We start from the raw sequence: 27534 nt of genomic DNA, 5'->3' as shown, positions 1-27534 counted from the left end.
TATATAATATATATAAATTTATAATATATTTATGTATTTTAAATATTTTATTTATTTATTTGAGAGAGAGAAAAACATGATTGGAGGGGAGGGGTAGGGGGAGAGGGAGAAGCAGACTCTTTGCTGAGCAAGGAGCCTGACACAGGGTTCCATCCCAGGACCCTGGGATCATGACCTGAGCTGAAGGCAGATGCTTAACTGAGCCACTCAGGTGCCCCAAGCAGTTATATTTTGAAAGGAATCCTTTTTTTCTGAGTAGTTAGTCTCAGTAGTGGGCTTAAAAAATTCAGTAAACCTTGTTGTAAACAGATGGGGTCTCATCCAGGCTTTGTTGTTCCATTTATAGAGCGCAGGCAGGGTAGATGTAGCATAATTCTTCAAGGCCCTAGGATTTTTGGAATGGTAAATGAGCACTGGCTTCAACTTAAAGTCACCGGTTACATTAGCCCCTAACAAGAGAGTCATCCTGTCCTTTGAAGCTTTGAAGCCAGACACTGACATCTCCTCTCTAGCTATGGAAGTTCTAGAGGCATCTTTTTCCAATAGAAGGCTGTTTTTTCTATATTGAACATCTGTTGTTGAGGGTAGCCACCTTCATGAATGATCTTAGCTAGATCTGGATAACTTGCTGCCGCTTCTACATCAGCACTTGCTGCTTCACCTTGTACTTTTATGTTATGGAGGCAGCTTTTCTCCTTAAACCTCATCAACCAACCTCTGCTAGCTTCACACTTTTCTTCTGCAGCTTCCTCACCATCTCTCAGTCTTCGCAGAATTGAAGAGAGTTAGGACTTTTTTCTGGATTAAGCTTTTGCTTAAGGCATAGTTATGACTGGTTTGATCTTCTATCCAGACCACTCAAATTTTCTCCATATCAGCAATAAGGCTGTTTCACTTTCTTATCATTTGCATGTTCTGGAGTAGCACTTTTGATTCCTTCAAGGACTTTTCTTTTGCATTCACACCTCGGCTAACTCTTTGGCACAAGAGGCTTAGCTTTCAGCCTATCTTGGCTTTCAACATGCCTTCCTCACTAAGCTTAGTCATGTGTAGCTTTTGATTAAGAGTGAGAGACATGGAAATTTCCTTTCATTTGAACACTTAGAGGCCATTGTAGGGTTATTAGTTGACCTAATTTCAATATTGTTGTGTCTTAGGGAATAGGGAGGCCCAAGGAGAGGGAGAGAAATGGGAAAACAGCTGGTTGGTGGAGTGGTCATAACACATACAACATTGATCGATTAAGTTCACCATCTTATACGGGCATGGTTTGTGGTGCCTCACAACAATGACAATAGGAACATCAAAGATCACTGATCACAGATCATCAGAATAAATATAATAAGGAAAAAATTTGAAATATTGTGAGAATTATCAAAATGTGACACAGAGACACAAAATGAGCAAATGCTGTTGGAAAAATGGCACTAGTAGACTTGTTCACTGCAGCATTGCCACAGATCTTTAATTTGTAAAAAATGCAGTGTCTGTGAGGTGCAATAAAATAAGGTATGCCTGACAAACAATGAATCATGGAACACTATATCTAAAACTAATGATGTAATGTATGGGGATTAACATAACAATAAAAAAAAAAAAGATACATCTCCCAAAGCTAGTGAAACAAAAGCAACAATGAACTTTTGGGACTTCATCAAGATAAAAAGCTTCTGCATAGCAAAGGAAACAGTCAACAAAACAAAGGAGTAACCCACAGAATGGGAGAAGATATTTGCAAATGATATTACAGAGAAAGGGCTGGTATCCAAGATCTATAAAGAACTTCTCAAACTCAGCACCCAAAAAGGAATAGTATGGAGGACATTAAGAGAAGGAAGGGAAAAATGAAGGGGGGGAAATTGGAGGGAGGGATGAACCATGAGAGACTATGGACTCTGAGAAACAAACAGGGTTTTAGAGGGGAGGGGGGTGGCGGGATGGGTTATCCCAGTGATGGGTATTAAGGAGGGCACGTAATGCATGGAGCACTGGGTGTTATACGAAAATAATGGATCGTGGATCACTACATCAAAAACTAATGATGTATGGTGACTAACATAACATAATAAAATTTTAAAAAATAAAAAATAAAATAAAGTAAAATAAAATAAACATAAAAAAAATAAAGAGACTTCGACTAAAGAAAAAAAAAATAAGGTATGCCTGTATTGTAAGAGTTCTTTATATATTCTTGCAGTTCCTTATCAGATATATGATTTATAAATATTTTCTCCTGTGGATTTTCTTTTCACTTTCTTGATGCACAAACGTTTTAAATTTTGATGTAGTCCAATTTATTTAGTTTTTCTTTTGGTGCCATATTGGACAAATAATTGCCTAGTCCCAGGTCATAAATATCTACACTTAGGTTTTCTTGTGTTTTGCAGTTTCAGCTTTTACATCTAGATGTAGGTACCATTTTGAATTACTTTTTTGTATATATTGTGAGGTAGTAGTCCAACTTCATACTTTTTCAGGTGGATATCCAGTTGTCCCAGCACGACTTGTTGAAAAGACTATTCTTTTCTCATTGAATTGTCTTGGCACTTTGTCAGAATCATTTGGCTGTAGATATAAGAGTTATATCTATATCCTGGACTCTCAGTTCTGTTTCATTGATCTGTATCTCTGTTTTTATGCCAGTACCACATTGTGTTCATTACTGCAGCCTGGTAGTAAGTTTTGAAATTGGGAAGTGTGAGTCTTCCAACTTTGTTCTTTTTCAAGGTTGTACAAATCTTGCACTTCTTTTATTCTTTTTGATGCTATTGTAAATGGAATTTAAAACAAAATTTTCAGCTTTTGGATTGTTCATTGTTCACGTATGGAAATATAATTGATTTTTGTATTGCTCTTATATCCTGCAACCTGGTTGAACTCATTTATTAATTCTAATAGTTGTGTGTGTTTATGTCTGTGTATGTGTGGATTCCTCAGGATTTTCTATATACAAGATCATGTCATCTCAAATAGAAATAGTTGTACTTTTCTAATCTTATTGCTTTTATTTATTTATTTTTCCTTGCCTAATTGTTCTGGCTAGAACCTCCAATACAATGTTAAATAAAGGTGGCAAAAGCAGATATCCTTGTCTTGTTCCTGATTTTAGGAAGAAAGCATTCAAATTTACCAATTTAATTATGATATTAGGTGTGGGGTTTTTTGGTAGATGCCCTTTATCAAGGTAAGGAAGTTTCCTTCTATTATTGGTTTCTTGACTGTTTCATCATGAAAGGGTATTAGTGTTTGTAAAATGCTTTTTGTGTGTCAGTAGAGATGATCTTACAGCTTTTGCTTTTTACTCTGTTAATATGGTGTATTGATGTATTTATTTATTTATTTTTGGACATTAAACCAACCTTCTGCACCATTGATCATATTGTGTTTTATGAGAAGTAATTTTTGGGCACCAACTGCTTACAAAGCCTATGGGAATACACACATGACTAAGATGTTGGGGCCATTCACGGTAATTGTGGAGACGAAAAATACACTGGTTTACAGTTGAAAACACAGGAATATGATAAAGACAGCATCTTGTGTTGATGTATGATAGTTACCAAATGAACTGTACAATGACCTTATTTTCAGGCCACTCAGTGATTGTAGCGTTGGCATATTATAACTCTTTTTTCTTCAGATATGTCCTTTCCCTTCTCCAGGTCTCAGATTCACCATGTATACATGGGAAAGTTGGACTTAGTGGTATGTAAGAGTCCCTCTAGTTATAGCATGTTGTGAAATTACTTGCCTTTTGTGGGGCTTCCTTCACTTAGGTCCTTCTGAAGAGTTTGCTGTTTTGATAAGTTCTAAGTGGATAGGTATTAGGTGACTCACCCTATTCTGGTTCTGAGTGGAAGAAAGATGTTTTGCTTTTTTTTTTTTTTTAGTTGGCCTTAATCACGCTCCCATCTCAGAGAGATGATTTCTTTTCATATTATTCCACATTCTGGTGAAAGGGAATAATCCGTGAGAAGGGCCATTTCCTTCAGCAGCACAAACTCCATGAGAAGGAAAGGCCACTGGAGAGGGAGTTTGGAGTATGTGTTTTAGGCTCAGCTGTACATTTAACTTACTGTTAATTAAGATTGGGCACATTAACTCATTCTATTCTTGTTTCAGTTGCCTCATCTGTCAAATTGAAAAAAGAGTACCACTATCATTACGTAATCTCTCAGGGTTGTTATGGGGCATAAATGATATTGTAGATGCATATAAAACTGTGTATACACATTAGTTATTTGCAAAAGGTAGATTTGCAAATAATATAGCAAAAATAATGTAAATAAAAATAAAAAAGTAATGTAAATAATGTAGCAAATAATGCAAATATAAATAATAATACAAATTATTATTGTAAATAATAATGCAAATAATAGCAAAATGTTACACATAATATAGCAAATGTAGCTAAAAGATAGGTACATTTTATTTTATTTTTAATTTTTTTTAAAGATTTCATTTATTTATTTGACAGAGAGAGACACAGTGAGAGAGGGAACACAAGCAGGGGGAGTGGGAGAGGGAGAAGCAGGCTTCCCGCGGAGCAGGGAGCCCGATGTGGGGCTCGATCCCAAGACCCTGGGATCGTGACCTGAGCTGAAGGCAGACGCTTAACGACTGAGCCACCCAGGCACCCCTAGATAGGTACATTTTAAACGCCTGCTCTTTATGGCACTTTTGATAGGTGCTTTAAACCTTATTTCTCCAACAATTTATAATAAAAACTTTATCCCCATTTGACAGGTGAGGAAATTCTAGTTCAAAAAAGTTAAATAACCAGGTCAAGGTGGCAGAGTCAAGAATCGAAACTAGATCTAATTCCAAAGTCCATATTCTATTATATTTTGCTGCCATTATCTCATTACTGTTGGTGTTCAGTTTGGTAACTTGCTTAAGATGGTATCTTTTAGACTTCTCTACTGAAAGGTACTCTTTTCTCCTTCATAATTAATAAACATTTTGTGGGAGGTACTATGAAACTGTGTAAATATCCTTTTCTGTGCCAAACTCTCTATATATTTAATTATTTGTATCTGCATGGACTCATGGCTTCCTATTTTATTCAGTTAGGTAATATGCTATTGCTATTTTATTTATTTTGATTCTCTAGTTCTCCCTGATTTGGCCAGTAGGAGCCCCATTCATTGGCTTTTGTATACTTTTCACATGTCCCTGCTGTTCTTTGACCACTCCTTTTCTTTCTGGCCCAAGAAGATATTCTAGGCTCATCCTGTGCTTTCTCTACCCCAGCCCTGGAAAGAAGCCATTTCACCAAGGAGCCTTGGTTTCTTTTAGTGTTAAGTGGTATTTAGAAGACAAAATCTGGCTGCTAGGTATGCTTATTTCTGTTGGGCTGGTGCTGCTCCCAGGCCCTCTCAGGAGACATAGTGAGGAACTAAGATTCCAACTCTCCATTACAGGCTCTCCCCACTGTACGGACGCTCTCCTTATCCTGTGTGGGTTCAACAACCTAGACCAGGCTGCTCTGTCATGGAGATTTCTTCTTCACTTCTTCAGCTTGGGTTCTGACATGCTGTACCATGCTCCCTTGCCCTCATATGGATGCCCTCCTCACTGTACTTAGACTCTTATATTCCACACCAGTCCATCTCCCTGCTTCGTGCATGGATGCCCTTCTCACCTTGCTTGGGCTCTGATTCTCCTTACCAGCCTGCGTCTCCCCCACCCCTTTCCCCACTGTAGACCCTCCTCACCCTGCTTAGGCTCTGATCATGATGTTGCAGTGCCCTTATCATCTTTTAACAGGGCTTTTATAACATAGTAGCTTCCTAACAGTCGTACTACTTCTAATTTTCCCTTACCTTTCACACTTCTGCTAGAGTGATCTTTCTAAAATATAGGTCAAATCATGCCACTGTTCTGCTTAAAAAAATTATAATATTTCCCCATGCTTGTAGAATGCATTTCAAGTTCCTTAGACTGGCATTCAAGACCTTCCGGAATCTGACCCAAACGTGCCTTTCCTGCCTTGTTTCTTATTAATTCCTCCGTGCATCCTGCACCCAAACCATGGTCAATGGCCATTCCTTAGATGTGCCCCATGCGTGTACTCTTCCAAGTTTTTGCCTTTGCCTTCTCATCTACCTGGCTTAGCCAACTCATTTCTTTCCTGTATGGTAAAATTCCTTGGTGTGTTTGTATGTCTGGTGTGGGTTGTCAGAGTCTGAGTACAGTACAGTGAAGAGGGCATCCATAAAGGGAGAAGGTCACCTGGTGAAGTCTCTCTGACGTCCATAGTCAATATCAATCCTTTTTTTCTACTTCTTATGGAGTACTTACTTCATTCTTCCTGTTTTCATGATTAACTCTTTTTTTTTTTTTTTAAAGATTTTATTTATTTATTTGACAGAGAGAGACACAGCAAGAGAGGGAACACAAGCAGGGGGAGTGGGAGAGGGAGAAGCAGGCTTCCCGCGGAGCAGGGAGCCTGACGCAGGGCTCGATCCCAGGACCCTGGGATCATGACCTGAGCTGAAGGCAGACGCTTAACGACTGAGCCACCCAGGCGCCCCCATGATTAACTCTTATCTGTTGCCCCTGATTCATTGGCTGCTCCTTGCATGCCCCAACACATGGCATTGCATCTTGTAGACTGTCAGGGAAGGCTGATAGAACTTGTTGAGGGAATGACTTCTGAGTTGTGAGTCTGTTGTTTTCATCCGAAGTCTTTTTACAGGCCCTGTTGAGGTCCAAGAGGCTCTGACTTCATGAAAGCATTTGGGCTGTGGTACTCCTGGGTCAGATGCCTGCTCTATGCCAGAGTTCTTTCTGAGAAAATGAAATATTCACACTGCTCCCCTTTTTTTGGTGAATTCCAAATATATCCTTTACAAAAATTTCTCTACACTCTAATCCCAAATAAAAGAATTGATGGCTACAGGTATATGAGTATTTGAGGCTGCAAGTAATGGCCGCTACACGACTCTACCAAAAAAGCCCTTCCCCAGACTATAAGAAGGACAGTGTAATGACAACATGTGTCTTCTGACAGCCTGTCTACCATTAAATCTGTCTTTGGAGAGGAATTTAGTCTCAGGTGTCAGCAAAGGAAGGTTTTAAACTTTCTGAATGACTTAACTAATCTGTATTGTTCATGTGCTGGAAGGGAGAAAAGAAGCATCACAGATTAGGTTCCTTGCGGGATATGTAGGTGGCTAGGAGGAAGAAAAGGATAGTGGACTGTATTTTCATAGGTCTCACTGTCAAGCCCACTTACTCTAGCTATTGTCACATCTTGGTCCTCTCTTGTTCTTTTTTTCTTTTTTTTTTTTAGGATTTTATTTATTTATTTGAGAGAGAGAGTGAACAGGAGCAGGGGGAGGGGCAGAGGGAGAAGCAGACTCCCCACTGAGCAGGGAGCCTGACTCAGGGCTCAGTCCCTGGAACTCCGGGATCATGACCTGAGCTGACGGCAGACGCTTAACCGACTGAGCCACCCAGGTGCCCTGTCCTCTTTTGTTCTACTTATTCCCTCCTCTAGGCCTTTGTCCAGGCTTTTCTAAGTTTGAACTCATTTCAAAGCCTAGGCTCCTTGTCATGTTTTATAATCATAACAATGAATGATAAAAAAAAATTGTTCACTTTTGCCTTTCCTGTCAGATTTTTAGTCTAGTTAAAATAATTTCAAAATTGAGGTTGAAATATTTTCTAACATACATGTTCAATTTTTAGCTCATCCTACTGAGGCAGGACACCACAGGAATTGCAGTCAAGCTTACCTATAAGGTACTTATACTTACCTTCAAGGCTAACTCTTAGTTTGATTTGGCCTGAGAGACAATGGAATGCTCTTAACTCTAGATTAGCACTGTTCCATCTGCCTAGTGGTAACTGAAATTAAAGGAGAATAAGGCTTTAGTTCTATAATGTTGGGGAAGCATCATGGGAAGCTCTTTAGGTTGTGACAGAACTGACTTCTAATTCCAGCTGTAATATTTACTAGGTTTGCAGTCTTTGGCAATTGTAAATTCTCTGTGTCTCATTTTTGTCATATGTAAAATGAGGATAATAAAGCCGTTTTTTTAGAACTGTTAGGATAAATGTGAGTCTTCTAGGGCAGACTCTGATTTTGACTTTGTTGCTAACAGTGGGAGTCATCACCCTAAGTATTGTCTCTGGCTTAGTATATCATTTCACACATCTCAAGCCACTTTGACATCATCTTACATAATTTTCACAGTATGTTCAGAGAGGGAAAGACAGTATGATTTTCTCACTTGAAAAATGAGGAAACTGATGCTCAGAAAAATGGCTTGTCCAAGGATCAGGATTTCGGTCTTAGTTCAGGAAGGACTCCCTTTGTACACTGACCGGTCCTGGGGGAGGGCATTGTGGTAAAAATTGTCCTGAACTGAAAGTCAAGAATACCCTGATGATAGTCTTCGCTAGGAGAATTTGGGAAAATCATCCCAGTTTCTGTTTTAAAACAAATATGCTAACTCTTCTGCCTAACTCACTTTGGTTTGTTTATTCAGTCGTTCTCGAGCATTTACTGTGCTGTACACTGTGCTAGGCCTGGCGCCTTCCCTCAAGCTGCTCACACTTCACTATGGAGAATAGGTCATCTGTGTAAGTGAGAAGAGCCATAGCAAGTGCGTGTGTGTGGTGGGTGGTGAGAGTGGCACTGTTAGTGCTAGTGGTCCAGGAGAGATGGTTTGGGACTGGGCTTTGCTTGTGAGGGAGGAGCAATCTCACAGGATTTTATGTAAGAATTAAATTGGACAATGGGTATGACGGGGCTTTGTTGATTATAATAAACTGCATAAATGTTAGAGACTGTCATATCTTACAGGAGGTGCTTCTTTTCTAATACCTTGCTGACCTAGTGGAGCACCACAGCTGGAATCTAAGCTTAATTAATGTAAGAAGAAAGATTTTAGTGGCAAGAAAGATTGAAAGCTCATTAAAAAAAAAAGCTGTGTCTAAAGTGTTTTGAGTCTATGAGTTCTTAAAATGGGGATATGCCTGTTAAAATGTCTTCTGCTTTGTTAACACAATGGACCTTCAAACTGTTTTTGGGTTTATAAAGAATTTATTTATAATAATTTTTTTTTAAAAAGCCACTTGTGTTGCTATAGTTTTAAATATTTAAGAGCTATATTTAACAAGCATGTATCCTGGGGTATAAATGGGATCAGAGTAAGACAGAGAGCAGTTGTGTGCCTGGGCCAAAAGATACGTTTTTATTTTTTAGATTTCTTTTGATTCAGTAGATATAATTATTAAGAACTGTCTATGTGGGAGGCTTCGATTGGGTACTGAGGAAACAGAAATGAATGAAACATTCTCTAACCAAAGGGACTTCTGGCTGGAGATAAAAGACACCTGCAGTAAGTTTTCATGAGGTGCTCTAAGATCCTAAAGGAGGAGGACTTACTCAAGCCTTTGGGCAGGACCACAGCAGAGATGGCAAGTTAGAAGTTAACACCTGAAGATTAAAAGTTTGCCAGGAAACAAAGGGGGATAATGAGAGATAAGGCTGTTCCAATCAGAGGTAGCAGCATGAACAAAGGCAAGGAGGCTTAGAGTAGTACCTGGTACTTAAAGCACTCAACAAATAAGAGAGAAATTCCTTAGAATTCAATGCTGGGATGTTGGTCCTTTTCTGGGGGAAATGGTAAGAGTATTTTGTTTGTTAGGATTAGTGACAATACATAAGGCTGGAGTATTTTTTTTTTTTTATATTTTTCCTCTACCATTTTTTAAAAATTAGGGTATAATTGACATAGAACTTTCTGTTAGTTTCAGGTATACAACATAATGAGTCCATATTCATATACATTGTGAAATGTTCACCACTGTAAGTCTAGTTAACATCTGTCACCATACATAGTTACAAAATTTTTCTTTTTTTTTCTTTCCATGAGGACTTTTAAGATTTACACTCTTAGCAACTTTCAAATATGCAATACAGTATTATTAACTATAATCAGCATGTTGTACATTACATCCCCAGGACTTATTTATTTTATAGATAGAAGTTTGTGCCTTTTGACTCCCTTTACCTTTTTCACCAACCCCCACCCCCCACCTGGCAACCACCAATCTGTTCTATGTATTTATGAGCTTTTTTTTTTTAAGATTCCACACATAAGTGAGATCATATGTATTTGTTTTTCTCTGTGTGACATTTCACTTAGTATAACGACCTTGAGGTCCATCCGTGTTGTTGCAAATGGCAAGATTTCATTCTTTTTAAATTTTTATTTATTTATTTATTTATTTATTTTAAAGATTTTATTTATTTATTTGACAGAGAGAGAGACAGCGAGAGAGGGAACACAAGCAGGGGGAGTGGGAGAGGGAGAAGCAGGCTTCCCGCTGAGCAGGGAGCCCGATGTGGGGCTCGATCCCAGGACCCTGGGATCATGATCTGAGCCGAAGGCAGACGCTTAACGACTGAGCCACCCAGGTGCCCCTCATTCTTTTTTTATGGCTGAAGAGTATTCTGTTGTATGTATGCATCACATTTTCTTTATCCATTCATCTTTCAGTGGACACTTAGATTGTTTCCATATCTTGACTATTGTAAATAATGCTTCACTGAACATGTTGCAGGGGGACATACATCTTTTCAAATGCATGTTTTTACTTTCTTTGTATAAATACCAGAAGTGGAATTGCTGGATCATATAGTAGTTCTATTTTCAGTTTTTTGAAGAACATTCATACTGTTTTCCATAGTGGCTATACTACTTTCCATGCCCACCAGCAGTGCACAAGGGTTGCCTTTTCGCCACATCCACAGCAACACTTGTTATTTTATTATTTTTTGTCTTTCTGATAACAGTCATTCTAACAGCTGTGAGGTGATATCTCATTGTGATTTTGATTTGCATTTCCCTCATGATTGGTGGTGATAGGCTGTATTTTTAAAAAAATAATTTATAGGGGCGCCTGGGTGGCTCAGTCATTAAGTGTCTGCCTTCGACTCAAGTCATGATCCCGGGGTCCTGGGATCGAGCCCCACATCGGGCTCCCTGCTCTGTGGGAAGCCTGCTTCTCCCTCTCCCACTCCCCCTGCTTGTGTTCCCTCTCTCGCTGTGTCTCTCTCTGTCAAATAAATAAATAAATAAATCTTAAAAAAAAAAAATTTATATATGGGAAGAAAAAGTATAAGCAACAGATAACTGAAATAAATAGGTATCATTTGTTTTACTGTACAGCATTTTGTGTTCTCCAATTTATGAGTCTTTCTGGGGGCAAAGATGCTATCCCCTAAAGGAGATAAAAATGTATCTTAGACAGTTGTTTTTCATACTGCCCTGCTTCCGGAACACAGTCAGTGACCTAGCTTTCACCAACACCACACTTGGATTTAGGACTTAATGACATGAGAGAGAAAGTAATGGGGAGCCGGCTCTCTGCCTTTGGCGGCAGAGGCAGTAGCATCAGCCTGCAAGTGTGAGTCTCTGGTGCTGAAGTGCTATTGATGCTAGTGGCTCTTGCACTGAGGTTTGCTCTGTCGGAAGTGGCAGTGCTACCCATTTTAGCATCTGATGATCAGAAGTAATGGCGGTCATTTCCTCATTGAATTGGGTCATCAGTGTGTTGTGCTTTGTGTTGGATTCGGTGTAGAGGTGATAGAAAAAGTAGAGTCAAAGATGAATCACATTTTTGGCTAAGTAACTGAAAGAGTTGAATTGCTATTTGCTGACGGGGGCAACTGAAGAAGGAACAAATTTGGACTTGTTAAATCTGTCAGTGACACAGCTTTGTTTTCTGTTGTATTTAAAAATGTGTTGCTGCTGCTGCTGCTGCTGCTTCTCCTCCTCCTCTTCCTCCTCCTCCTCCACCTCCTCCTCCTCCACCTCCTTCTCCTCCTCCTCCACCTCCTCCTCCTCCTCTTCCTCCTCTTCCTCCTCCTCCTCCTTTTACTCTTCCTCCTCCACCTCTTCCTCCTCCTCCACCTCTTCCTCCTCCTCCACCTCCTCCTCCACCTCCTCCTCCTTTCTCCTCCTCCTCTTCCACCTCCTCCTCTTCCTCCTCCTCCTCTTCCTCCTCCTCCTCCTTTTACTCCTCCTCCTCCACCTCTTCCTCCTCCTCCACCTTTCCTCCTCCTCCTCCACCTCCACCTCCTCCTACTCCACCTCTTCCTCCTCTTCCTCCTCCTCCTCCTCCTCCTCCTCCTCCACCTATTCCTCCTCCTCCTCCTCCTTAAAATGCTTTGCTTCTTGAAAGTAAGAAGTAAGTTTCCTCATGTTTGCATCCCTCAACACTAGCACTGTGTCTGGTATGTAGAACATATTCAGTAAATAATGAATGAATGATGAGATTATTTGCTATTTCCTTGAATGACTAGACTACTCTTTGCTAAACAGAGTGCATACTTTTTCCTCTTTTGAGTCTTTGCTTTTCTGGTTCCCTTAAGGGAATTCTCTACCCTTATCCCCCATCTTCAATACCTCTATGTATAAAAATTCTACTTCTTCAATTCCCAGCCCAAATACTGTCTCCTCTACAAAACTTCCCCCATCTCTACAAATGTAATTAATGTCTCCCTTCTCTGTACTTTTTTTGGCCTTGTTTGAACTTCAAGTACATTTTGATTTACCTGCTTTGAATTGCTGCTGAATAGTTTTGCCCCTTTTTCCATATCCATCCCACCATTGCTTATTTCTTTTCTTGAAGTATTTTTGTAAGCTATTATTATTTATTTATTTTATACTTCACCTCATTTCATAGTCGTTTATAGGCAACTGGCCCTGCCATCTGATTACAAGAAAGAATGGTATGACTTGTTAAATCTATCAGTGACACGTTTAACTCGTGATATGGGAAGATTTAATTCTCATACAGTAAATGTATTGTTCTTAAAAATTACTTGCAGTTGCAAAATAATCAAATAAAAACAATCTTTTTCAAATCCTATGGGCACTGTAATCACTATACATAAGCCATTAGGTTGAAACCCATAGTGTCTAAATGAAATTTGCTAATTATTACCAATCACTAGCCTTTATATAGTGTTATCCGGGGTTATCCGGGGTTGCAAACTCATATGCCTATACAAGCCAGGTGAGTAACCTAAAAGGGCCTGGTCAAGCCTAAGGTGACTACACAGATAAAACATTACTGGTCAGGGTCCATGGCTCAGAAGGATAACTTGTGAATTATTTACTTTGTAAACCAAAGGACTATATAACAGCAAGGAGTAATTGCACTTATAACAAGTTAACTGCTAACTTGTGTAAACTTAGGCAAGTTATTTGGTATCTCTAAGATTTAATTTCTTTCTTTGAATATACAGTTTTTTCTCTGAAGTAACTTCTCCCTCATTTGGTTCTGCTTTTTCATTTCTTTAGCTAATAGTTTCTTCCTTGATTATAAGTTTGATTATTAGCCCTCGGTAATAAAGCTTCCTTGATTATTAGCTCTTAGTAATAAATGGAATGCTGGCTTCTCACCAGTATGCCTCATTTTCATGAGTCTTGTGTTTTAGAAGGGAGGGAGGGAGCCAAGCTTAGCCAGGCTTCCTGTAATAGCACCCACAATTGAAAGAGGCTCTCTAGGAGTGAGACAGCTAGTCAGGCTTTTATAACCAAACCAGCATCTGGTTTTGAGAGAACTGAAATCTAGAATAGAACATACCTGAATTTGATCTTTCCTGCTGAAGATGCTAGTGGTCCTGCCTTATATTGTATGTTAATGTTTTATTGTTTCTTCTACCTTATTTATTTTGTTTATTCAATTTTCTAGTGTGGGACTTTTTAGTTTTATATATGCTAGCCTCCATTGTTAGTGGTGATTAGTGGAGACATAGACCATTTCTAGGTTGTCTTTAATCCCTGAGGCCTAATGTGGGCGAGGGTACATGGTAGATGTTTGATAAATGTTTGAAGAGATAGCATATTTATTGGATTTGCAGGTGATAAAGACTGGAAGGGAAAAGTACAATGCTAGATGGCAGAGAGAGAGCAAGCAAGAGAGCTTGCAAAGATGGGTTGAAGCCAACAAGATGAAATTTAAGGATGACAGAGGAGTTCTACATTTTAAGTCTCAAAGAAATGGCAACATATGGGCAGGCTGGAGGAGAACTAGCATGATGCTATTCTTACAAAAAATGGTGGTTTTGGCTGCCTAAGCTCAATGTCAGCCAAAGACATTGCAGTGGCTAAAAACTAATGCAACTTCAGACTAAATTACTGGAAGTAAGTAGAGTTAGAGGAGATGATAGTTCAACTATGTTCTGAAGGGGACAGACTGCACTTAAGAGTGTCATGTTCCCCATAGGGTACCAGGTAGTAAGAGGGTCATGGCAAACAGGACTATGTTTAGTGGAAGGTGCCCTAGATCACCACTACTCAAAGTAGATTCTGAACTGTTCTCAATCTACAATGAAGTAAGCATAAAAATTGAAAGCGTTTAGAAACTTTTATAGCAATTTGACAGAATAATTTTATGTCTAATGAATCTAGTAAAAAATAAAATGAACTTTATCTTGTATGTCCTTTATTTTGCTCGATACTTTTATTTTTTCTTTTATTTTAATACATTTTATTTTTAGAGCAGTTTTAGGCTTAGAGAAAAATTGACCAGAAAGTCCAAAGAGCTCCCATATACTCTCTCTCTACCACTCCCCCTTGCACTTTGTCAATTACCAACATCCTACATTAGTGTGGTACAATTGATGAACCAATATTGACACATTATTACTAACTGAAGTCCATAGTTTATATTAGGGTTCACTCTTTGTGTTGTACAGTTCTGTGGGTTTTGACATACATAACGTTATGTATCCACCATATAGTATCATATAGAATAGTTTCACTGCCTTAAAATGCCCTATGTTCCACCTCTTCATCCTTACTCTACCCCACTTCTGAACTCCTCACAACCACAGATATTTTTGCTGCTTCTATAGTTTTGCATTTTCCAGAATATCATACTTTTCAGACTAGCTCTTTACTTGAACTATCAAACCACAAAAGACACAGAAAAACCCTAAGTGGAAAAGTATCATTTCTTTTTATTGCTGAATAGCACACCATTGTATGGATGTTTGTTTACTCATTCATCTATTGAAAGATATCTTGGTTGCTTACATATTTTGGCAATTATAAATAAGGCTGCAATAAATATTTGTGGGTAGGATTTTGTGTGGACATAAATTTTCAATGCACTTGAATAAATACCTAGGAGTGCAATTGCTGGATTATATTAAACCTATATTTAGCTTTATAAGAAACTGCCAAACTGTCTCCCCAAGTGGCTGTACCGTTTAGCATTCCCATCAGCAGTGAATGAGAATTCTGCTGCATATACTCACCCACATTTGGTGTTATCAGTATTTTGGATTTTAGCCATTCTAATAGGTATGTAGTTGTACTTCATTATTATCCCTAATGACATATGATATTGATTATCTCTTCATATTCTCCATATCTTTTTTGGTTTGATGTCTTTCAGATCTTTTGTCCATTTTTTGATTGAGTTGTTTGTTTTCTTGCTGTTGAGATTTAAGAGTTCTTTGTACATTTTGGATACAAGTTCTTTTTTTGTTTGTTTGCTTCAAATTTTTATTTAAATTCTGGTTAGTTAACACATTGTGTAATATTGGTTTCAGAAGTAGAATTTAGTGATTCATCACTTACAAATAACACTCAGTGCTCATCATAACAAGTGCCCTCCTTAATACCCATCACCCATTTAGCCCATCCCCTACCCACCTCCCTCTGTCAACCCTCAGGTTGTTCTCTATAGTTAAGAGTCTTTTATGGTTTGCTTCCCTGTCTCTCTTTTTTTCCTTCTCATATGTTCATCTGTTTTGTTTCTTAAATTCCACATATGAGTGAAATCATATGGTATTTGTCTTTCTCTGACTTATTTTGCTTAGCATAATACACTGTGGCTCCATCCACCTCATTGCAAATGGCAAGATTTCAATCTTTTTGGTGGCTGAGGAATAGTCCATCGTGTATGTGTGTGTGTGTGTATATATACATATACATATACACATATATACATATGCAAATACACACACATACACATATATACACACCACATCTTCTTTACCCATTCGTCAGTTGATGGACATTTGGGCTCTTTCCGTAGTTTGGCTATTGTTGATAATGCTGCTATAAAGGTGCATGTATCCCTTCGAATCTGTATTTTTGTATCCTTTGGGTAAATACCTAGTAGTACAATTTCTGTCATAGGGTAGTTCTATTTTTAACTTTTTGAGGAACCTCCATACTGTTTTCCAGAGTGGCTGCACCAGCTTGCATTCCCACCAGCAGTGTAAGAGGGTTCCCCTTTCTCTGCATCCTTGCCAACATCTGTTGTTTGGATACAAGTTCTTTATCAGATATGTGTTTTGCCAACATTTTCTCAAGTCTATGACTTGTCTTTTCATTCTCTTAATAGTATCTTTTGCAGAACAGAAGTTCTACATTTTAATGAAGTTCAATTTACCAACTTGTTCTTCTATGGATCGTGATTTTGCTGTTGTATCTAAAAAGTCATAACCTAACTAAGGTCATCTAGATCTCCTATGTTATCTTATATACATTTTATAGTTTTTCAGTTTACATTTATGTCTGTGATACATCTTGAGTTAATTTTTGTGTAAAGTGAAAAGTCTGTGTCCAGACCAATTTTTTTTGCATGTCTTGTTATTGTAGCACCGTTTATTGAAAAGACTACTCTTTCTTCATTAAATTTACTTTGCTCTTTGTTGGAGATCAGTTGACTGTATTTGTATAGGTCTATTTCAGACTCTCTGTTCTGTTTCAATGATCTATTTGTCTATCCTTTTGCCAATACCATACTGCCTTGATCACTGTAGCTTGAAATCAGGTAATGTTAGTCCTCTGTATGGATGGATATCCATATAGCTATAGTTATATCCATAAAGATATATTGCCTATGCCACATTTCAGACCAACTGAGTCAAAATCTGTGCTAGGACTTCAGTATATATTTTTAACATTTCCCAGGTATTTTGATACAAAGGGAGAGTTGAAAACCATCATACTAAAACTGTAAACTCCTTGAAGGTGTGGTCCTGTTCATTGATGTGTCCATCCCTGGTGGGTTATACAAGGTGCTTCAGTAGTTATTGAATGACCAGGTGATTAATAGAACTGGGAGTATCTATCCTGGAGAAGAGAAAAAGTGCAGGGGCTTGATAGATTACCATAAGACGTACCCGAAAGCCTTTAATATTTGCCTTGAAGGATGCTTTCTGAGTGCTCCAGGAGGCAGAATTGGAAGTTTACAGAGAAGCACCTGGCTGAATGTTAGGAAGCATTGTCTATTTCCAAGGGAGCTCTCTGTTCCTACATGTATTTCAGCAGAATGTGGAAAACCATCTGTAAGAGGGGGGGATGCTGGATCAGGTGGAAAGTTGGGTAAGATCAGATGCTATGATTATTGATGGTTACTTTGAAAAACTATGTCCAAGGCAGAGGACTGTTTCTGCCTTTCATCCATTCTGTATAAGTTGAGAGAAGGGTGTAGGGTCAAAAGAACATCCTAAAACTACTTTGAAGCTGAGTTCTAATAGTGCAGCAGGTCCCCTACTCTGTGTTATTGACCAATTCTCTCTATAATGTGGATGTCTTTAAGAAATTCCCTGTCTCCTCCACCAAATTTGGGACTTCTTGTAATTGGACTAGCATGGGTACTCAGGGTCTGGGAAAGATGAAAGATACTTAACAGAAGAGTTCTTTCTGTCCTCATTGGAGTTCTTCCCTTACATCCTTCTACAGTTAAATGATTTGGGCACATTGAATGGAGGTGGAGACATCCGGCAGGAGAAATGGAGAAATGGATAAACACCATAAAATTTCCCTCTAGCACACTTAAATCATTGATCAGGCATAATGCTGGTTACCTGCTCTTTGCTGGCAGCAGGGACAGGAGTATGGCAGATGACTAACATGGCAGAGAGAAACAGCATAACTTTAGGAGTCAGATCAAAGTTGGGACAACTTGGCCATTTTCCAGCTGTGTGGTCTTGGGAAAGTTACTGCCCTCGTTCACCCATTACATTCTGTCTTTCACCAAGTTCTGCTGCTGCTGCTTTTGAGCTGTATCTTTAGAATATGCTTGTTTTGTTTTGGCTCATCTTCCAATATATTAGTCTAAATCATTACCATCTTCTCTTGCCTGGAGTTCTGTAAGAATCTACTAACTTGTTTTCTTGTTTTCCACCATTCTCCCCTTTATTCTCCATTCAGCAGTTAGTGATCCTGTTAAGATGTAAATTAGATCTTGTCATTCTGCTTAAAATCTTCCAAAGCCTTTCGATTGTTAAAACTTAAAACAAAACCCAAACTCCTAGCTCTGACCTGGAAGAGACCTTGCATAATCTGACTCCTGCCATATGTCTCAAGAACAGGGTGTAGAGGGGAAGTTGGCGGGACAATATTATTTCTTAGGGAGCATTTGGATATGTATGAAGGTGGGATTTTTTGTTGTTGTTGTTAAATTATTGAGGGGGCACTAGTGGGATTTAGGGGGTCTGGGCCAGGGTTGGTGAATGTCCTGTAATGTGTTGTTCAGCTCTGGGCTCATTATAATGCCTGATTCACAGTATGTGCTTAAGAAATACTTATTGTATGAAACCACATTCTTCCTGGACCTCAGTTTTGACAAGTGATTTGGTAGAGAGCCTACTTCATAAGGTTGTGGTGAGAGAGACATAACATTTCGTAAAACACCTGGGACACAATAGCACTTAAATGGTAGCTGCTGCTGGGCGTTCTTTGCTTAGAAGCAGCTATAAGTGCCCACCTAGAGTTTTCCCTAGGACGTTAGACACCTTTGTTGGTGGGGTGGAGGGGTGGGTGCATCTTTTTACCTGAAGGCTAAACTGATAAAATCCTGGGTTTGACCTGAGTTGCCCTGGAGTCCAGACAGCTGCAGAAACTAAGGCACAGAGGGGGTCTGGTTCTCTTCCTTGACTCTGGGGCTCACCGAGGACTCTGACAGGCCCTGGAATGCCTGGCCCCAGTGAGAAATTACCTCCTGCTGGAGACTAGGTGGGGGAGAATAGCTGAGAGGGTGCGAAGGTAGTAGTCTCCCCGCCCTCAGAGCTTCGGGGAAAGGAGAAGCGCGGTTTCCTCCCGCCTCCTTCCCTCCCTTCTTCCCCCGCCCCTTCTGCTTCGCCAACCCCGAAGCTGCGCCTTTGCTGCGCCCTGCGAGGGCGGGAGCGTGCTGCACCGGGAGCGGGAGCTGGGGCGGCTGAGCTGCTGGGAGCCCGGCCCCAGCTGAGTAGAGCGGCGCGGGTGGAGCCGGGGCGTTGTGCGGCTGGCTGGGCGAGAGAGGTGCGGCTCTGCGACAAAAACAGTCGCCAGAGATGCCGGGGCCAGCTCCCCCCACCAGGTAATACTGGGCCCACCCTGGGGCGCGCCCAGTTGGGCGCTGCTGGGGAGGGGGAGGGGTCTCCGCCGGCTTCCGGGGAGTGGTGCCGCGCTGTCCGGTGGATTTAGGGTCTTTCCTTAAAGAGACCCTAAGTGAGAGAAGGGGCTGAGCCCTCAGATGAGCCGGCCTAGGGCTAGGCCAGCACCTGGAATCAGAGCTCTGGCTAGGGAAGGTTGTGAAGGAGAAGCTGGTTTTTGGGGGAACTGCTGTGTCTCAGGAGCCCTTCTCATTTGCTAACACCCTTTTGCTTGGGGGTTAGGGTGATGCTTTCCTCTGCCTTGGCTTAGCTGCCGGCCTGCTGGGACCATGGGGGGTTTTCTCTTGGGTGCTGGGGAGGGGCATTATATTATAAGTGACCTGTTAAGAGGTGGAGTAAACCAGGAGATAGGAGACCTAAGGAAGCTGGTGCCGTTCAGGCAGCCTCTGTGGGCCTCAGTTTCCTTATCTGTGCATCGAGGAGCTTGACATTCTGTTTGTAACTCTGGCTTCCCCAGACTATCAAACGGCCTTTTGGAAAGGTGAGCTGGTTAAAGCCCTAGAATGGGCTGCAGAGATGTTCCCCTCAATAATGTAGGAGACAGGGGAACTTGAGAAGCAGACCTTTGTATCCTGTCCTCCAGCAGCCTTTTGGATGGCATCTTGCTGGTCTGCTGAGGACCCAGACACTTAATGGACAAGGCAGAGGTTGAAAATGCTGATTATTTTGGTGTTGAGTGTAGGGAGTTGGGGTTGGAAAGAAACAGGTCAAGGCATGTTAATGATTTTTCTCTGAACTGGCCAATGATTTGATACTTGGGTGTAAAGCTGCTTTAAACTAGGCTATCTTCTCTGGAGCCCCCTAGTTAATGACAGACCTTGGGGGCTGTGTAATGTCTTACTCACTATAATTCTTTCCTTCTTGATCATCTGGGACCAAGAAACACATGTTAGGCCTGGTACTAACCTACCTTGGTTATTTTGATCTCCTTCCTCCCCAGAGTTTTTCTGTGATTCCCCTCTTTGTCTTCTTCTCCCCATTTTTCTACTTCTTACTCCTGATCATTTTTCCTTTTCCCTTACCCATCTTTTCTCCCACCCTCCACTTTCTTCCTTCTTCCTGCTCTCCTCATACTTCCCTTTCTTATCCTTTTCCCTCCATAGTTAGTTTTTCCTTCCCTCTCTTGGGTCCTTCTCCTCTTGGTTAGGCTTTCTTCTCTTTTCCTTTTAGAATTGTTGGTTAAGGGGTGCCTGGCTGGCTCAGTCGGTGGAGTATGGGACTCGTGATCTTGGGGTTGTAAGTTTGAGCCCTGTGTTAGGTGTAGAGATTACTTAAAAATAAAATCTTAAAAAAGAAATACAGGAAATAGAATTGTTGGTTAAGCTTTCTCATTATTAATAGGTTTGTAGGGACCTTTGTTGTGGTGTTTGTGAGGTCCAAACGCTGTGTTTCCTACCTAACTCCCTTACTTTGAGCTTTCATCTACAAATTCTGTCTTCCCCAAGTGCCAGTCTCTTTCCTTACTTCCTCTGTGTCTTGCTTTGGGCCTGTCAATAAGCAATCTTTCTTCCAGGATTTGACCCCCACTTCCTTCGCAGAGGGGAGGAGGCAGTGGAGGACAGTAAGGAGTAAGCAAGATGAGAAGTGGAGAGCTTGAAGACTAGAGTGAGAGAAGAGTAAGCTGGGCAGAGGCCCAGACTGTCTTTTGTGAGACAAGTGATAGGAACAAAAACTCTATGGCAGCTTTGAAGTGTTGCTTACCTGGAGGAAAAGAGGTGACTTGTGAGCCTATGGAAGAAGAGGGGATAGTAGGGATGGGGTAGAGGGAGAGAAGGTGGAGGGATCTTTTGAAGAAGAGGGTGGATGGGCAAGATAGGGGTTATTTGGGAGTAGAGGTAGGTGTGGTGGGAAAGACTACAGTCTAGGAAAGAGGACCGTATAGATTAATTTCTTTCCCTCCGAAGCCTGGCTTTTTGGATGGGTTTGTTTCTACTCAACTAACTTTTCTTGAGCAGTGTCCTCAAAGTGGGAGAGTGAGAGGAGAAGCAGAGATAAGAAGACAAATTGCTGTTTTCCTGGCACTCACTTTCTAGACTGTTATGTGGAATGCACATGTATACAAAAAGCATTGAATATGACATCCATCATCACACATTCTCTGGATCACCTGTTCTATGTTAGTTATGGTGCCAGGTGCTGAGGATACAAAGATGGAAATTGGACTCAGTTGCTACCTTCCATTGCAAGTCAAGGAGTATGGGCATCTGTAACCTTATATGTTAAGTATATGTGATAGAAGCACAAGGGGCTGTGATAACACAGAAGGAGGAAACTTTTTAATCAGCAAGTCAGTGGCAGAGCTGGGACCTAAATTCAAGTCTTCTCTAAAGGTGGGATCTGTTCTCTTACGCCATGTTCTCTTCTGACCCTGTGTATGCATATAGTGTACAGAGAGTTTTCTTATATTTTTCATCTGTCTGTGGGGCTGGACTCAAGGTATTACTGAGATGAAAAAAGAGCAGTTCCATGTGGTAGGTCACTGTGCCATGGCCAAACACTCATTACCTTGGAAGGGAAACTGACTTGGTCCCTGTTAATTTCTCCTGGCTCTAGGCCGCTTGGGTGAGCTTCCTCTATAAGTCATTTACTCTCTTCGTCCTTTTCCACTCCCCTTTATTTTCTTAAATTCAATTTCTGGTAGGCTGTAGAGTCCAGATGGTGCTAGGCTAGGCATTTCACTTCCATTGGCCTCTGTAAAATAGGGATTTAACACCTCATAGGGTTGATGAAGATCAAATGAAATAATGAATGTGTGAAACTAATTTGTAAACTGTGAAGTGCTCTACAGATGTTACTGTGGTTGTTCCTGAATACATTTGCAGCTGTGAAAAATGCTCAGATGCTTTAGCGTAAAAGAAATGCCTAGGGGGCGCCTGGGTGGCTCAGTTGGTTAAGTGGCTGCCTTGGGTTCAGGTCATGATCCCAGGGTCCTGGGATCCAACCGAGCCTGCATGGGACTCCCTGCTCAGTGGGGAGTCTCCTTCTCCCTTTGCCTCTCCTCCTTGCTCTTGCTCTCTGTCTCTCTCAAATAAATAAAATTAGGGGTGCCTGGGTGGCTCAGTCATTAAGCATCTGCCTTAGGCTCAGGTCATGATCCCAGGGTCCTGGGATCGAGCCCTGCATTGGACTCCCTGCTAAGCAGGAAGCCTGCTTCTCCCTCTCCCACTCCCCTTGCTTGTGTTCCCTCTCTCGCTATGTCTCTCTCTGTCAAATAAATAAAATCTTAAAAAAATTTAAAAAATATATTTAATAATTAAAAAAAAAAATGCCTAGGGTTGCTCACTGATCAATTTAAAACGAGCCTCAATCCTTAATAACAAAGGAAAAGGAGGGAGTTAGAACAAGGATGATTTAGAGACTGGTAATTGAACCCCATGCTAAAAACTGAGTTCAAGAGGTATAGTGATTTCTTTTAGGTCAAACAAATAGTAGGTGGCAAGTATAACAGATATTATTTTTGGTGGTACCTTGTGATATAGCAAAGAAAAAAAAGAGAAGAAGAAAAGGAGCAAGGGGGAGGGATTTAAAAGCATACTGACCTCAGTTCAAATTTTGGTTCCACCACCTACTAGCTGCTTGGTTTTTAATCTTTCTAAACTTCATATATAAAATGGAATGTATTTACAACTACTTGGAAGAGTTATTATAAAGCTTAAAAATAATTATATAAAAATATATTTAGTAGGCACTTAATAGCTATTCTTACAAAAAAAAAAACCTCTTAAATTATCTTCTTAAGAAAGTTTTCCTTGACTCCTAGGCTATTAAGGGCCCCTCTTTGGGATTCATGAAACACTCGTGTTCTTCCTCTCACCATTCACAGTGGCACGTACCATGTCATACCGTCATTGTGGTTTATGAATCTGCCTATCCCATTAGTATGTGACTGTTTTGAGGCTAGAGACAGGGTCTAGTAAATCTTGGTGTCTACTGTTGCTGAGCCCTGTTTCGTTGCTAGGTATACACTGGTAAACTCAAAAGACTTAGTTGCGTCATTGTGAAGCTTACTGTTTATTGCTGGAGATAAATAAATAAGCAAATATAATTCATGATAGTTGCTGTGAAAATCAAGAGTTTCATTTGTTCGTTTTAGGTCTAGATACTTACAATAAATGCGGGCAGAATTGTCTAACAGATGGATTAGTCTGAAAGAGAGTTTTTGGGCTAAAGGTAGAAACTTGGGCATCATCAACATATAGGTAATAAGTAAAGCTATAGGAATGGATGAGATCATCTAGACAAGATTGTAGCATATGAGGAAAGGAGGTTTTTAACCTTGGACATGTCAAGGATAGCTAGGAAGAGTCTGCAAAGGAGATAGGAGTACACAGAAAGATAGAAGGAAAGCCAGGTGAATGCTGCAGAGTGATTGAGGAAGGTGAGGACAGAATAGTAACCATTTGATTTGGCAACATGGAGATGGTTGGTAACCTTGACAAGACTACTTTTGGTGAAATACAGGGTGTTATTTGGTGAACAGAGGGGGAGGAAGTGGAGAAAGTGTAAATAGACAATTCTTCTGAGAAGCGTGCTATGAAGGGAAACAAAGAAATGTGTTTTGAGGAAGATATTGGTGTCACGGGAGGGGTGTATGTGTGTCTTTGAATAGGAGACACTATAGCATGTTTATATTCACTCAGTATTCACAGATCAGGCCAGAAATTTAGAGATCATCTTCATTTTCTTTTCCCTCACACTGTACATCCAATTTCTAAATAAGCCATTTGGCTCTACCTTCAAAATGTCTACCTTTGCTGTACTACTGTATACCTACTGCAGCCCAGTCAAACCACCGTCAGTTCCCACCTGGATTATTGTACGAGTTTCTTAACGGTCTCTTCACTTTTCCTTTGCTCCCCTGCAGTCTGTTTTCTGCAGCCAGAGTGGTCTATTTAAAACATAGATCACTACTCAAAATTCTTCAGTGTCTTCTCATGCTTGATACAAAATCCAAACTTATTGTGGCATGTAAAGTCCTATATAATCTGACCTCTGGCTAATTTTAGTTTTCTACCATGTTTCTCCTTGTTCACTAAACTTTTGTCTTGCTGTCCTTTTTGCTATTCTACATGTCCAAGAATATTCTCATCTAGGATATTTGTACTTATTGCTCCCTCTGCTTAAAATGCTTCCAGATATTACTATGGTTAGTTGTCTCATTTCATTCAGGTCTTAAGTGTCTCTTCCTCAGAGAAGCCTGTCCTGATCATCTTGTCTTATATACCACCCATCCCTGGCTTCCCCTCCCCCCCCCATAGTCAGATGTACTACTCTTTAATTTTCATTATGGACTTGACATTGTATATTTGCTTATTTCTTTGCTTCTCTTTGCTTCTCTTACTAGTCCATAAAATCCACAAACACAGGGACTTTGTTTTATTCAGCTAGATTAGTACTGGTACATTGTAGATGCTCAATAAATATATGTTGAATGACTGAATATATCTAAAAGAGAGAGGGAGAGAGAGTGGGGGAGAGAGATTGATTGATTGGTTGGTTGATTAATGTAGCTGAAAGAGATCATTCCAGGTGAGAGGGAGTGCAAGTGAGGGAGAAGAGGGAATGGCTTTTGATGGGAGTAGGAACACCTCCTTCATTGTAAATGGGTGGCGCAGGTGCAGGGAGGCATATAGATTTGGGAGTGGGAAGATGGAGTTCAGCAAAGATTTCTGTTTTCTCACAGGCGAGTTCATCAGCGAAGGGGAAGCCGTGAATGGGAAGCCTAATTGAATGCCCATTTGAGGCAAGGTAATCATTTGCAGAAAGGTATTCATAATTTTCAAGTGAAAGCAGTCAATCAGGTAATGTTCTTTAGGACATTCAGCTACTTCAGTACAGAGACAGTTGGGAGAGAGTTAGAGTTCAACTATCCCAAAGCTGGGATTTTGCCAGTTACATTTTGGAAAGGGAGAGAAGACAAGGGGGTTGATTGTTTTGTTTGTGTGTTTTGTTTTTTTTTAAATAAGATTTGTTTAGATTAATCAGATTTGTTTAAAGTATACATGTACAGGGGCGCCTGGGCGGCTCAGTTGTTAAGTGTCTGCCTTCGGCTCGGGTCATTGTCCTGGGGTCCTGGGATCGAGCCCCGAGTCGAGTTGGGCTCCCTGCTTGGCGGGGAGCCTGCTTCTCCCTCTCCCCCTCCCCCTGCTTGTGCTCTCTCTCTCTCTGTCAAATAAATAAATAAAATCTTTTAAAAAAATAAAGTATACATGTACAGTGAAAGCCTGTTATAAACTGTCTTATCATCCTACAAATTTTACTGAGAATCAGTTATCCATTGCTCGTAATTAATATCTTAAGTCTCAGTTCATTGGCCTCTACCCTAGCATTAACAGGCTCCTGTGGTAATATAACTGTGATATCATTGTGAACTTTCAGCACATTGTAGTGTATCTATTGGATAGTAAATTCTAATTCCCCTTACTTTTTTTTTTATTGTGGTAAAATATGCATAACATAAAACTTATCATCTTAACTATTTAAATGTATGGGTTAGTGGCATTAAATACTTTAACATTAGTATGCAACCATCAGCACCATTCATCTTATAACTCTTCATCTTATAAAGCTGAAACTCTGTGCCTATTAAATAACTCCCCATTCTCCCATGCCACCATCCCCTGGCAGCCACCATTTTACTTTTTGTCTTTATGATTTTGACTACTCTAAGTACCTCATATTAGTGGAATCATATGGTATTTGTCTTAGCATAATGTTCTCAAGGTTCATCCATGTTGTAGCATATTACAAAATTTCTGTCCTTTTCTGAGTAATATTTGATTGTATGTGTATACTACATTTTGCTTATTTATTCATCTGTCAATGAATACTTGTATTGCTTCCACATTTTAGCTGTTGTGAATAATGCTGTTATGGACATGGGTGTGCAAATATGTCTTTGAGACCCTGTTTTCAATATTTTTGTGTATATATCCAGAAGTGGAATTGCTGCACCATATGGTAATTCTATTTTTAATTTTTTGAGGAACTGCTATACTGTTTCCCACAGCGGCTGCACCATCTTACATTCCCACCAACAATGTGCAGGGTTCCAGTTTCTCCACATCCTCACCAACACTTCTTGGTTTCTCTTTTTTTGATAGTAGCCATCGTAATGGTGCAAGGTGTTATCTCATTGTAGTTTTGACTTGCATTTCCCTAATGGAACATTTTTTCGTGTGCTTATTGGCCATTCATACATCTTTGAAGAAATGTCTATTCAAGTCCTTTGCCCATTTTTGAATTGAGTTGTTTGGTTTTTTGTTGTTGAGTTTTAGAGGATTGATGGGTTATGATGTTTGAGTGATTTTTTGATGGACTATGGTTAAGGAAAAAGAGAAGTGAAGGCAGGAGGTACTAATGGATAGTGGATTAGAGCTCAAAATGAAGTCTAGGAATTGTAGTAGAAGTTCTTGAGCAAGTGAGCTGCATGGATAGGAGGTTGTGTTGGAGTATATAGGATTCATTCCAGATACTGGAGTTGATACACATTTTGGTGATAAGGTCCAGGGTGTGATCATGGGAGTATTGGCCAACTTGGACTGGAGGTCAGCAATTGAAATGGCCAGAGTGTTGGAAGGGTCATCATTGTTGGAAGGGTATAGAGGTCACCTATAATGATAACTGGAGGGTACAGAAGAGATTGATCTAGGAACTAAAGTCTTTCAGTGAGGTGACCAGAAAGTGGGTCTTAGGCAGCAAGGAAGTGTGATAGCAACCATTGGAGGCTACTCAAAGGAAAGAGGTTTTTACAAGAAGAAGAAAGGAATGGTTTGGAAATAGCCCTGAAAATTAAGGACAGCACTGATAGGTTGAGTATGAGAGAGAAAATAGCTTCCAGTTGAGAGGGCTGCTGGAGAAATCTCTTCTTCAGGTGATAGCCAGGTTCCTTTTAAGAAAAGGAGGCAAGGGGAGTTAGCTTATGACAAATGGGAAGATCCAGAGGAAATAGTGAAAGGGATCCAGAGTCAGGAAGGGGGTGAAGAATTTGATGAGGTTAGAGGGCATACAGAAAAGGTTGGGGGACAAGATTTTAGGTGACTGAGGATGACTGAAGTAAATGAACACTGGAAGCTTGATTGACTTAGTCCTGAGTATCTTTTAGA

The 27534-nt window shown here is 40.2% G+C and overlaps 1 protein-coding gene across 6 annotated transcripts in view; it reads left to right on the top strand.

Moving 5' to 3' along the window:
* The window catches only part of PAK1 (p21 (RAC1) activated kinase 1), a 145082-nt gene that overhangs the window by 42227 nt on the left and 75321 nt on the right, over window positions 1-27534 (top strand). For 2 of the 6 annotated variants that reach the window (XM_032427420.1, XM_032427417.1), the window contains exon 1: window positions 19132-19353. The exons of 1 other annotated variant lie outside the window; for it this stretch is intronic. The gene's annotated coding sequence lies outside the window, so the exon portion shown is untranslated. Of the gene's footprint in view, window positions 1-19131; window positions 19354-25112; window positions 25231-27534 lie in introns of those variants that run through there. 3 more of the 6 variants (XM_032427418.1, XM_032427419.1, XM_032427422.1) reach the window with 3 other exon arrangements.

The sequence above is a fragment of the Phoca vitulina genome, unplaced genomic scaffold (assembly GCF_004348235.1).
Source record: "Phoca vitulina isolate PV1807 unplaced genomic scaffold, GSC_HSeal_1.0 scaffold36, whole genome shotgun sequence".
Taxonomy (NCBI): domain Eukaryota; kingdom Metazoa; phylum Chordata; class Mammalia; order Carnivora; family Phocidae; genus Phoca; species Phoca vitulina.
The sequence above is the reverse complement of the archived record's forward strand: the minus strand, read 5'-3'. Positions and strand labels throughout refer to the sequence as shown.